We start from the raw sequence: 12,398 nt of genomic DNA on the forward strand, positions 1-12,398 counted from the left end.
TCAGATCTGTATTCATCACCCTTTTTACTTTGAACCCTATGTTACACTTCAACTCAGACCACTAACTAGAATTCTACCCTATCATCTGCCTGTCCTCTCTCACAGTGTCACTAAACACTGTGACACACATAAAATGCCAGAGGAACTCAGCAGACCAGGCAGCATCCTTTCCACAGATGCATCCATGGAAAGAAATAAGCAGTCGACATTTCGAGCCATGACCCCTCACCGGCCTGAAACATTGACTGTTTACCCTTTTCCATAGGTGCTGCCTGGCCTGCTGAGTTCTTCTGACATTTTGTGTGTGTTTTCTTGGATTTCCAGCATCTGCAGATTTTTTTCCTGTTGGTGTCCCTACACACATGTACCTACTTGTATACCTGTTGCACCATCCTCAGCCCTACTACACTGTTTCTCATTCCCCTGCCATTAGTTTAAATCCTCCGCAACAGCTCTGACCTGTAAGGATATTGGTTCCCTCAGACTCTGTGTAAGCCATCCTTTTTGTAAAGTTCCTACCTTCCCCAGGAGAGATCACAATGGTCCATAAATCTGAAACCCTGCCCCCTGCACCAGATCCTCAGTCACTCATTCATCTGTCCTATCATCCTACTCCAGCCCTGTCTAGCACATTTTACTGGGAGCAATCCAGAGATTACTGATCTTCAGCCTCTTCCCAAACTCCCTATACACACTGCGCAGGATCTCTTCCTCTATTCTACCTACATCTTTGGCGCTATGTGCATCATGACCACTGGCTGTTGAGGATATCCTTCTTGAGGATACTCTGCTGCCACTCTGAGACATTCTTAACCCTCACACCTGTGAGGCAACACACAACCCTGCTTTCTCTTTCTTTCTTTCTCTCTCTCTCTCCCTCCCTCTCTCTCATCTCCTATCACAATTGCATTATCTGCCTTCCCTGCTGAGCCACAGTGCCAGTGGCTTAGTTGCTGCTGCTGTGCCCTGATAATCATTGCCTCTCCCCCTCAGCAGTATGCAAATAGACATACTCGTTGCTGAGGGGAATGGCTAGAGGGGAACCCTGCACAAACTGCTCAACCTCCTTCTCATGATCTACTATCTACTATCTGAAGCCTGCAATCTAGGTGTGATCCCCTCAGTAAAAGTCTTGTCTATGAGGCTTGGTCCTGTGTACATCCATCTCCAGCTCCAGTTCCTTGACCTTGTCAGTCAGGGGCTAAGGTTGGTGCATTTCCTGCAGGCATAGTCATCAGGAAGACCATTAGTTACTCTGCAATTCCACATCTCAAAAGAAGAGCATTCCACTGCCTTAACTACCATCTTGCCTGCCTCTGTTATACTTTTGGCTCTAACTTCTGAAGCTTAAATTCTATGACCAACAAAATGACTCCAAAAGACACAGCACATTTAGCCTCCGCCCGTGGAGCTCAAGTCTGGCCGCTTGAACACAGGCCCATTCCCACAATGGTAACTCCACTTAACTCCTCCTTTCTCCTTAATGGCTCAAACAGTGACTCACTCCCGATGAGACTTGTGTTTTCCACTGGATCCAGTTGTGCAGGATGTCACTCTCCCACTTGCTACTTCAAACAATATAGGAGGAGCAGTACTCAGAGAACACTGAACTTTGGAATGAGTGGTGCTGAATGAGCAGGATACTCCCCCAGGAATATTGTTCTCTGTTGGCAGGAACTTTGGCGCAAAGGCACGTCTGCATTCTCAGAGGTGAGAGGAATAGAGTCACTGTTACATGAAGATCTAAGGAGATCCATTAGAAGTAGAAGGAAATGAGTTATACAGCTCTTGTTACATGCACGTGCAGTTCAACTCTTTGAGTGATTATGCAGAAAGTTTGAACTTAATAACTCATCTCATTCTACCTTAGGCCACGAACATATCAATCATCCCTGCTGTGGACCACTTTCTGGAGTCCAAGACGCCGACTTCGACAAAGAAGGGATCCGTCTGCTCCACGACCGCTGGACTAAGTGTGTACATGTAGGAGGGGACTATGTTGAAAAATAAATGTGCTAGGTTTTCTAAAATTGACTCCTTCTACCTTAGGCCACAAACTTATCAATCACCCCTCGTATGTCCCTCCCCTAACCCAGCTTCTCATGCACATGTGCGTGATGGGTTAAGGTGAAGTGATCTGGCAGCTGCCTTTCCTTCTTTTGCTTTGATATTTTTACACCTCTGTGGACATTGGATATGCTGACTGAAGTGGGGTGGAAAAGAAGACAGCCTCAGGATTAAAGAAAACCTTGAAAGAAGATAGCATCTTTTTATCATTTCAGGACATCCCAATGTGCAAACTAAGAGTACATAATAAATATTCACTGTCAGGAATAAAATTAATGGTCAGACCATCTGTTTTAGGCTTTGAATGAAGAACAACAATTGCCCAAGATAATGAGAATATGCCTTGCTTTTAACTGAATACTTTATACTTTATTGTTGCCAAACAATTGATACTGGAACATACAGTCATCACAGTGATATTTGATTCTGCACTTCCCGCTCCCTGGAGTACAAATTGATAGTAAATATTAAAAATTTAAATTATAAATCTTAAAATAGAAAATAGAAAATGGAAAGTAAGGTAGTGCAAAAAAACTGAGAGGCAGGTCCGGATATTTGGAGGGTATGGCCTAGATCCAGGTCAGGATCCATTCAGCAGCCTTATCACAGTTGGAAAGAAGCTGTTCCCAAATCTGGCCGTACGAGTCTTCAAGCTCCTGAGCCTTCTCCTGGAGGTTAGAGGGACAAAAAGTGTGTTGGCTGGATGGGTCGTGTCCTTGATTATCCTGGCAGCACTGCTCCGACAGCGTGCGGTGTAAAGTGAGTCCAAGGACGGAAGATTGATAGCTCCAAGGAAACGTTTTGTACTGAGCTGAGGTCGCAGACGTAGGTTATTTGGATGAAATGTTCCACACCAAATCTCATTTCAATGAGCCTTGGCAAAACATTTTCTCCTAATGACCTTTGTCTATGTAGTGGATCTTCATTACTGCACTAGTGTGTCATCTTAGATCATGTGATCGAAGCTCTGGAATGGATGTTCTCGATTAGAATAACTTAATGAATGATTGGCGTTCAACATGACTGCCTGGCAAATGTCACAGCCCCAATGTAGGCTGATATGGAGTGAAGTATAGGACCTTTCTGAGCTACCCTACTCCACCACACAGTGTATTGTTATTAGAATAAATTAGAATAACTTGTACGATTGTATACAGTACAGTATAGTGTGTGTTGCCAGTATAGCACACTGGTACCATTTGTTTAGTTTATCTTACATTTTTCTTGTTAGTATTGTGCCTCTGACGCTATGTGTCTTTCATGCTGCTGCAAGTAAGTTTTTCATTGTGCCTGTGCAAATGACAATAAACTTGACTTTGACTGAAGCACCAGGAATATTGAGAATGGCTCTCAACTCATCAAGTTGTCCACACTCAGTATTTTATGAATGGCTTCTTCCCTCCCGCCACCAGATTTATGAATGGACCATGAGCCCAGGAACATTACCTCGCTATACTGCTTTTTTGCACTTCTTTTTCGTAACTTACAGTAATTCTTTGTCTTCCATTGTACTGCTACAGCAAAACAACAAATTTCACAACTTGCATCAGAGATAATAAACCTAATTCATGCAAACAAAGCCTTTTCACCATATCTTGGCACATATGACAACAGTAAATCTATTACCAATCATCGAGATTTTGCTACGTGTCAGTAGTTGTTGATGTTCCTCTCCGCGCCTAATGGCGCACTGGGCGGCAACCTTGGCTGTTTCTTTCTGATGCCAAGTTGCTGGGAAGCTTGCATGTATGGAAAGTGTGCAAGGAGCAGGCCGGATTTGAACACGGAACTACTCGCCCTGTAGTCTGGTGCAGATACCACTACACCACCGGCCCGCCTATGTGTCAGCAATAAAGCACAGAAAATGTTCCCTTATTTTCCAGACCTGGGACCTGACAGTTAGAAATGAGCCTGCCTATATATTCCAGCTGGGGTACTCTACCTTTAGCCTTTCACTATTCTGCATGAATTACCCCAAAAATCAAACTTTCACCTTTAAGTTCAAGATGAGTTAAGTCTGACTTCAACATGTCAAACTCAAGTTTAAGTTCAAATTAAGTTAAATTATCAGTCCCACATGAATACAGCCGAACGTAACAGCATTCCTCCACAGCTAAGGTGCAAAACATTCACTGCACGAGGTACGTACAGTACACACAAGATAGAAAGCAAGCATACAGCCACACAGAAGAAAATATTGTGGTGAGCATTTGGTCCATGCTGACAGACGAGAGAAGCTAGTTTAACTCAACTGCTGGTTCTATTGTGATAAACACAAAAACAGACCAGGCTCTCTGACCCAGGGAGAGAACTGCTCAGTCTCATACAGACGGGGGAGGTGATTATCGTACACTCCAGTTACAGTCAGGGTGACTCACAAACACACAAGTGAATAACAGTATAACCCGGCTAAAATGCAACAATAAATGAATTTAAACTTCCCACCATAATCCCACAAATGCATTTAAAAAGAATAACAATAAAGAGTGCTAGCCACTAGGGACACTGTGGCGGGCTGTCGACCACACCCCTGGAGCACCACATTGACCCCACCTGTGGGGGTCAGCCATCCCTGGCAACCTCAGAGTCCACAACAAAGTCCAAAACTCCCGGTGGTGGTCCACACCGCTGGGGCTGTGAGGGATTTCTGGAGCACCGCAACCCCTCCACTCCCAGGGGAGGCACTGCTTAGTGAGGCAATAGGCAGAGTACCCCACCCCCCCCCAAGTGTCACTTCCTCCCTGCAGCCGGTCCCGGTGCAGCATACCTCCCTTCTGCCGCTCAGCCAACCACACCCGGTATATCACATCGGAGGTGTGGTCGAGCATCTCTCCTGGCCCCTTCCAACAGCTTCCTGGCTTGGTGGATGGTCCCTTCTTCCAAGAGGGGCATTAGACCCATAATGGGGCCCCCACCAGCCCGTGCACCGGCCGCAGTACCGTAGTGCAGAGCCCCTGGGGGACCAGTGGGGAGGTCTACTTCGCTGTCGGCTGCCACCTGAAATGGCGCCAACACTGCTTGCCCCTGGTTCCGCTGTGTTGTGTTGGGCCGCTGCATGGTGTACTGCACTGTCGCGGGCCACTGTGAGACTGGTGGTGGTTGGTACTGCGCCCACCGGGTCCGCTTTCTGGAGCTGCCCCGTTGCTTCAATGCCGAGGTAAAGTGCTGCCCCCGGCACATCCTCACAGGACCCCAAAGGGATAGCAGCTCCAAGCCAACGATGCATGACCCCCAGATGATGGCTAGACACACCTTGTGCTCCACTATGCTTCTCCCCCCTGCAAAGAGCAGCCACCTCTTCCCTCGCATTGCCTCACAGTCACCGGTGACCGTAGCCAGCTGGACTGCCACCATTGTCTACCAAGGCAGGGGTGGATGGCCGGTGTTGGGAAGGACACCCAGATGGATGATAGTGGTGGCTGACACTGTACTCACCATCGCATGGCATCTGATACCCTCTACCGCTCAGCATACGTATAAGCCTTGCTCTGTACCCAAACGGCCCACCTGGAGAAGCGACAATGGTGGGATTCTGCTGGAGGTCTCGGATGATGCTGCCTGCTTTGCATTTCCCCAATGGACGCACTGTGCTACGGGCTGGCACGGGTGCAGGGCAGGCCCGGGCCACATGGCCTGCCCTGGCACATCAGTAGCAGAGATCGCTCCGTGGCATCCAGTGGGGCTGGCACGGCGCTGGTCGGACCTGCCTCATGGGCCCCTCCTAGTCACTTTCCTCCTCTGCTTTAGTGACACAAGCCACTGAAGCAGAGGAGGAAATGCTGGAATGCTTTAGGGGGCTAAAACTACTTCTGCCCTCTCCGTCTCTGCCAGCACCTTGTCCAGCGATGATGCTGATGTCAGGCGAACCTGCTGCCGAAGCCACTCTGGCGTCAGCGCCTTTACAAAGGAGCGGAGGGCAAACTCTTCCTGATCCACAAGCTGGAACTGGGGGTAACCATGCCAAGCACAGTGGCAGAGATCGGCTGCTAAAGCCCCCAGGCTTTCTCCCTCACGCTGTTGCATGCTGCCCGGTTCTTCCCTCATTGCTTCCTCCAATGGCCTCTGCTCAAAACGCTGTTACGAGGGGCTGGTAGTTACACTGCTCAACCGTCATTAGTTCGAGGAGGGCCCACAGGGGGAACTAATCCCCCTCCAGTGCCAAGGCAAGGTGCACCACCATCTCAGTGGGGCTCCACCAAATGTGCAATGCAGGAAGGTTGACTTGCGCCAGGCGGCTGGTACCATAGTATCTGGGGAGCTTCAGGGTGGAGCTTATGGCGTTAATTGCTGAGGTCCATTGGTCTCCCTCTTGCTCCGCCGCCATCGATGCTGCCTGCCACATTCCCTGTCCGCCCATGGCTGCGGCATCTTGGATACCCTGGGGTGTGGACCACAAGGGAGGTGGGTAATGCACTCCGCTGTGTACCCTGGTCACGCTCACCCTGACAGAGTTCCCTGGGGTTCCCTGCTCAGTTCCTAGGTCCTCCCTCTGGGTCAGTATCCCTTCTTTGGGAACCTGGCCCGGCAGTGTGGGGGAGGCAAACTGCTCCGTCCCTGGACTTATTCCCTGAGTCTTAAAATGCTCCATCCGATGTCGCAGCTCTTTAATCTTACCATCAATTTCTAATCTTGCACCTGACGCCAATAAGGCGAGCATTTAGATGACAGACAAGAGAGATTCGCTTAGCTCAACTGCTAGCTTTATTGCGATAAACACAAATACAGACCGGGCTCTATGAGCTAGAAGGAAGAACACACTCAGTCACACACTGACGGGGGAGGTGATTATTACACACCCTAATTACAGTCAGGGTGACACTCACAAGCGGACAAACAAATAACTGTATAACCCAGGCTAAGATACAACAATAAATGACCTTGGACATCCCACCATTACCCCACCAATGAATTTTAAAGCAAGAACAATAAATAGCGCTGGCCACTAGGAATGCTGGAGGCGAGCTCTCGACATTGTCCCCGGAACATCACAATAAATATACTCCTACCGATCCCTTCTGTCTCCCATCTTTTGATGGATAAACTGGATCTGGATATGTGGGATAAGAAGGAATTCTGTTTTCACAGACCTCCGAAAGTAGATTTTGTCCATAAGGTAGAAAATACGTAGAAATCACTTGATATTAGATTATGAGGACACACAGTCCTCTTTTATTGTCATTTAGTAATGCATGCATTAAGAAATGATACAATGTTTCTCCAGAATGATATCACAGAAACACATGACAAACCAACTGAAAAACAGACAAAAACCACATAATTATAACATATAGTTACAACAGTGCAAAGCAATACTGTAATTTGATAAAGAACTATGGTAACTATATGGTAACTATACTGCCAGCGTATTGTAAAAATGACATCAACGGTGTATGAAACTGATAAGAATAACTACTGAAGGTGCAAAAAAAGAGACAAAACTAGTTCTGCCATTTGTAGGAACGACTATTTTGTGGGGTGGCAAGATTGTGAGGCAGTTAGCGTAACACTGCTACAGTGCCAGCGATACAAGGTCAGTTTCGCCTCTGCAAGGAGTTTTTAATTTCAGCCAGTGACCAATTGTGTTTCCTCCAGGTGTTCTCAATCCCACCCATTTTTCAAAGATGTATGGGTTAGTCGATCAACTGGTCACATGGCTGTAATTGGGTGCAGGCTCCTTGGGATGTAAGGGTCCATTACCATGCTGTATCCATAAATAAAAAAAAAATGTACATTGGATATTTGAATTTAATAATATTTTGGGAGCTTGTTTGTATGTAGGGATGTTCATAACTGTGGAGGAGTGGGGATGGAATCTTTATACTGTCATAAAGAAATCTCAGCTTTAAATGTTTTCCAGGAAATTTGTGCATCTGTTTAAATCTATATCAATGATCTGGATGATAATGTGGTAAATTGGATCAGCAAATTTGCTGATGATACAAAGATTGGAGGTGTAGTAGACAGTGAGGAAGGTTTTCAGAGCCTGCAGAGGGACTTGGACCAGCTGGATAAATGGGCTGAAAAATGGCAGATGGAGTTTAATACAGACAAGTGTTAGGTACTGCACGTTGGAAGGACAAACCAAGGAAGAACATACAGGGCTAATGGTAAGGCACTGACGAGTGCAGTAGAACAGAGGGATCTGGGAATACAGATACAAAATTCCCTAAGAGTGGCGTCACAGGTAGATAGGGTCATAAAGAGAGCTTTTGGTACACTGGCCTTTATTAATCAAAGTATTGAGTATAAGAGCTGGAATGTTATGATGAAGTTGTATAAGGCATTGGTGAGGCCGAATCTGGAGTATTGTGTTCAGTTTTGGTCACCAAATTACAGGAAGGATATAAATAAGGTTGAAAGAGTAGTGTTGCCAGGACTTGAGAAACTCAGTTACAGAGAAAGGTTGAATATGTTAGGACTTTATTCCCTGGAGCGTAAAAGAATGAGGGGAGATTTGATAGAGGTATATAAAATTATGATGGGTATAGATAGAGTGAATGCAAGCAGGCTTTTTCCACTGAGGCAAGGGGAGAAAATAAACAGAGGACATGGGTTAAGGGTGAGGGGGGAAAAGTTTAAAGGCAACATCGGGGGGGCTTCTTCACACAGAGAGTGGTGGGAGTATGGAATGAGCTGCCAGATGAGGTGGTAAATGCGGGTTCTTTTTTAACATTTAAAAATAAATTGGACAGATACATGAATGGGAGGTGCATGGAGGGATATGGTCAGTGTGCAGGTCAGTGGGACTAGGCAGAAAACGGTTCGGCACAGCCAAGAAGGGCCAAAAGGCTTGTTTCTGTGCTGTAGTTTCTATGGTTCTATGGTTAAATGCTGCTTAATGCTAAACAGTTTTGATAGTTTCTTAGCAGAGGTAAGGCAGGAATTCATTCTGTGGAAACCCAACTCTTATATTTTCATTATTTCCTGATATATATTGCTTAACCAAATGTATCTGCTTTGGAATCCATCATGTTCACCCAGCACTGAATGTAACTTGCTGCAAATCTCTCAACCATGGCCCAGATTAATCCTTAGAGTTCTGAAACACACTCAGCTTTATTGGAATTGGACCTGGTGTGTCAATGCTCCATGTCATACACTAAAAAGCATGTCACCCAAGTAATTTAGCTATCTTGTCAGAATCTTCCTAGTAACACTTTCCACACAACAGCTGAATTCTTATCTGGGGCAGGTTATCAGCTGGTAAGAATGTTCATGACAGGCATGTCAGGTAACTGTATGTTGCAAAATTTCAGATGGGTTAAATTCTATCCCATGGGAGATCGCATATCAGTCAACTTCAAATAAAACCACATAAAGCTGACATATTTAGCCTTTTGTTCATAGCTTGTAACTCATTGAATATCAGTCAAATATGGTCCTGATAAAATCTTTCATTTTTGCGGGGGGGGAGGGTGTTTAAAAAATGGCTTTAACAGATTGCATTTGCATGGCCTATCTACAGTCTTCTGCAGTATATCCACTGGTTAAAAGGTATTACGAATAATAAAAAAGATTAAAAGATAAAAATTGATGACACGAGACTGCTGATGCTGGATATCTGAGACAACTGGAGATAACTGGAGCTGGAGGAACACTGCAAGTCAGGCAGTACTTACGATGGGAAAAGATTAGTCAACGTGATCGTAATCAGGCACATTTTATGAAATTTATTGTTTTGTGGCATCAGTACATTGAACTACATAATAATGTTAAAAACTAATTAATAAAGTAGTACGAAAAGAGAGGAAAGAAAATATTAAAGTAGTATTCATGGGTTCAATGTCAATTCAGAAAACTAATGCCAGAGAGGAAGAATCTGTTCCTGAAATGTTAAGTACATGTCCTCAGGCTCCTGTACCACCTCCTTGATTGCAGCAATGAAAAGAGGGCACATCCTGGGTAATGGGGTTTTCAATGATAGACCTTCATTACCCAGGTCCTGAACAATTCCAGCACCTCAAAGTCACCTACCTCTAATACATGGATTCTGTCTGCACATCTCCCTGCCTCTGCAAAACAGTCAACATAATCAAAAACCCTACGTTCCCTGGGTATTCTCTCTTCTGACCCTCCTATAGGAATCCGAATCAGGTTTATTATCACCGGCATGTGTTGTGAAATTTGTTAACTGAGCAACAGCAGTTATACTATATACAGATGAAGTCAGAAGTTTACATACACCTTAGCCAAATACATTTAAACTCAATTTTTTCATAATTCCTGACACTTAATCCTAGAAAACATTCCCCGTCTTAGGTCAGTTAGGATCACTACTTTATTTTAAGAATGTGAATTGTCAGAATAATAGTAGAGAGAATGATTTATTTCAGCTTTTATTTCTTTCATCACTTTCCCAGTGGGTCAGAAGTCTACATACACTTTGTTAGTATTTGGTAGCATTGCCTTTAAGTTGTTTAACTTGGGTCACACGTTTTGGGTAGCCTTCCACAAGCTTCTCACAGTAAGTTGCTGGAATTTTGATTCCTTCCTCCAGACAGAACTGGTGTAACTGAGTCAGGTTTGTAGGCCTCCTTGCTCGCACACGCTTTTTCAGTTATGCCTCAAAATTTTCTATCAGATTGAGGTCAGAAAATGATGTCAAGTCTGGTTCATCCTTGGGAGCAATTTCCAAACGCCTGAAGGTACCATATTCATCTGTACAAACAACAGCACGTAAGTATAAACACCTTGGGACCATGCAGCCGTCATACCGCTCAGGAAGGAGACGCATTCTGTCTCCTAGAGATGAACCTACTTTGGCGCGAAAAGTGCAAATCAATCCCAGAACAACAGCAAAGGACCTTGTGAAGATGCTTGAGGAAACAAGTGGACAAGTACCTATATCCACAGTAAAACGAGTCCTGTATCGACATAACCTGAAAGGCTGCTCAGCAAGGAAGAAGCCACTGCTCCAAAACTGCCATAAAAAAGCCAGACTACAGTTTGCAAGTGCACATGGGGACAAAGATCTTACTTTCTGGAGAATTGTCCTCCGGTCTGATGAAACAAAAATTGAACTGTTTGGCCATAATGACCATCGTTATGTTTGAAGTAAAAAGAATGAGGCTTGCAAACCGAAGAACACCATCCCAACCGTGAAGCATGGGGGTGGCAGCATCATGTTGTGGGGGTGCTTTGCTGCAGGAGGGACTGGTGCACTTCACAAAATAGCTGGCATTATGAGGAAGGAAAATTATGTAGATATATTGAAGCAATATCTCAAGACATCAGCCAGGAAGTTAAAGCTCGGTCACAAATGGGTTTTCCAAATGGACAATGACCCCAGGCATCCCTCCAAAGTTTGTGGCAAAATTGCTTAAGGACAACAAAGTCAAGGTACTGGAGTGACCATCACAAAGCCCTGATCTCAATCCGATAGAAAGTTTGTGGGCAGAACTGAAAAAACGTGTGCGAGCAAGGAGGCCTACAAACCTGATTCAGTTACACCAGTTCTGTCTGGAGGAATGGATCAAAATCCCAGCAACTTACTGTGAGAAGCTTGTGGAAGGCCACCCAAAACATTTGACCCAAGTTAAACAATTTAAAGGCAAAGCTACCAAATACTAACAAACTGCATGTAAACTTCTGACCCACTGGGAAAGTGATAAAAGAAATAAAAGCTGAAATAAATCATTCTCTCTACTATTATTCTGACATTTCACATTCTTAAAATAAAGTAGTGATCCTAACTGACCTAAGACAAGGAATGTTTTCTAGGATTAAATGTCAGGAATTGTGAAAAACTGAGTTTAAATGTATTTGGCTAAGGTGTATGTAAACTTCTGACTTCAACTGCATATAATATAGAAGAAAAATAAATAATAATAATGATAAATAAGTAAATCAATTAGAGTTTACATATATTGAATAGATTAAAAATCAAGCATAAAACAGAAATAATATATATTAAAAAAGTGATGTAGTGTTCACAGGCTCAATGTCGACCTAGGAATCAGATGGCAGAGGGGAAGAAGCTGTTCCTGAATCACTGAGCGTGTGCCTTCAGGCTTCTGTACCTCCTACCTGATGGTCACAGTGAGAAAAGGGCATGCCCCAGGTGTTGAGGGTCCTTAATAATGGACACTACCTTTCTGAGATAACGCTCTTTGGAGATGTCTTGGGTATTTTGTAGGCTGGTACCCACGATGGAGCTGACTAGATTTACAACCCTCTGCAGCTTATTTCGGTCCTGTGCAGTAGCCCCAACCTCCTACACCAGACAGTGATGCAGCCTGTCAGAATACTCTCCACAGTACATCTATAGAAGTTTTCGAGTGTATTTGTTGACATACCAAATCTCTTCATATTCTTAAACAAGTATAGTCACT

General features: G+C 44.6%; 1 protein-coding gene across 1 annotated transcript in view; it reads right to left on the reverse strand.

Annotated features, from left to right (window-relative positions):
- The window catches only part of LOC134346195 (kelch-like protein 1), a 462,134-nt gene that overhangs the window by 201,494 nt on the left and 248,242 nt on the right, over nt 1-12,398 (reverse strand). The window lies entirely within an intron of this gene.

Source organism: Mobula hypostoma, chromosome 5 (genome assembly GCF_963921235.1).
Source record: "Mobula hypostoma chromosome 5, sMobHyp1.1, whole genome shotgun sequence".
NCBI lineage: Eukaryota > Metazoa > Chordata > Chondrichthyes > Myliobatiformes > Myliobatidae > Mobula > Mobula hypostoma.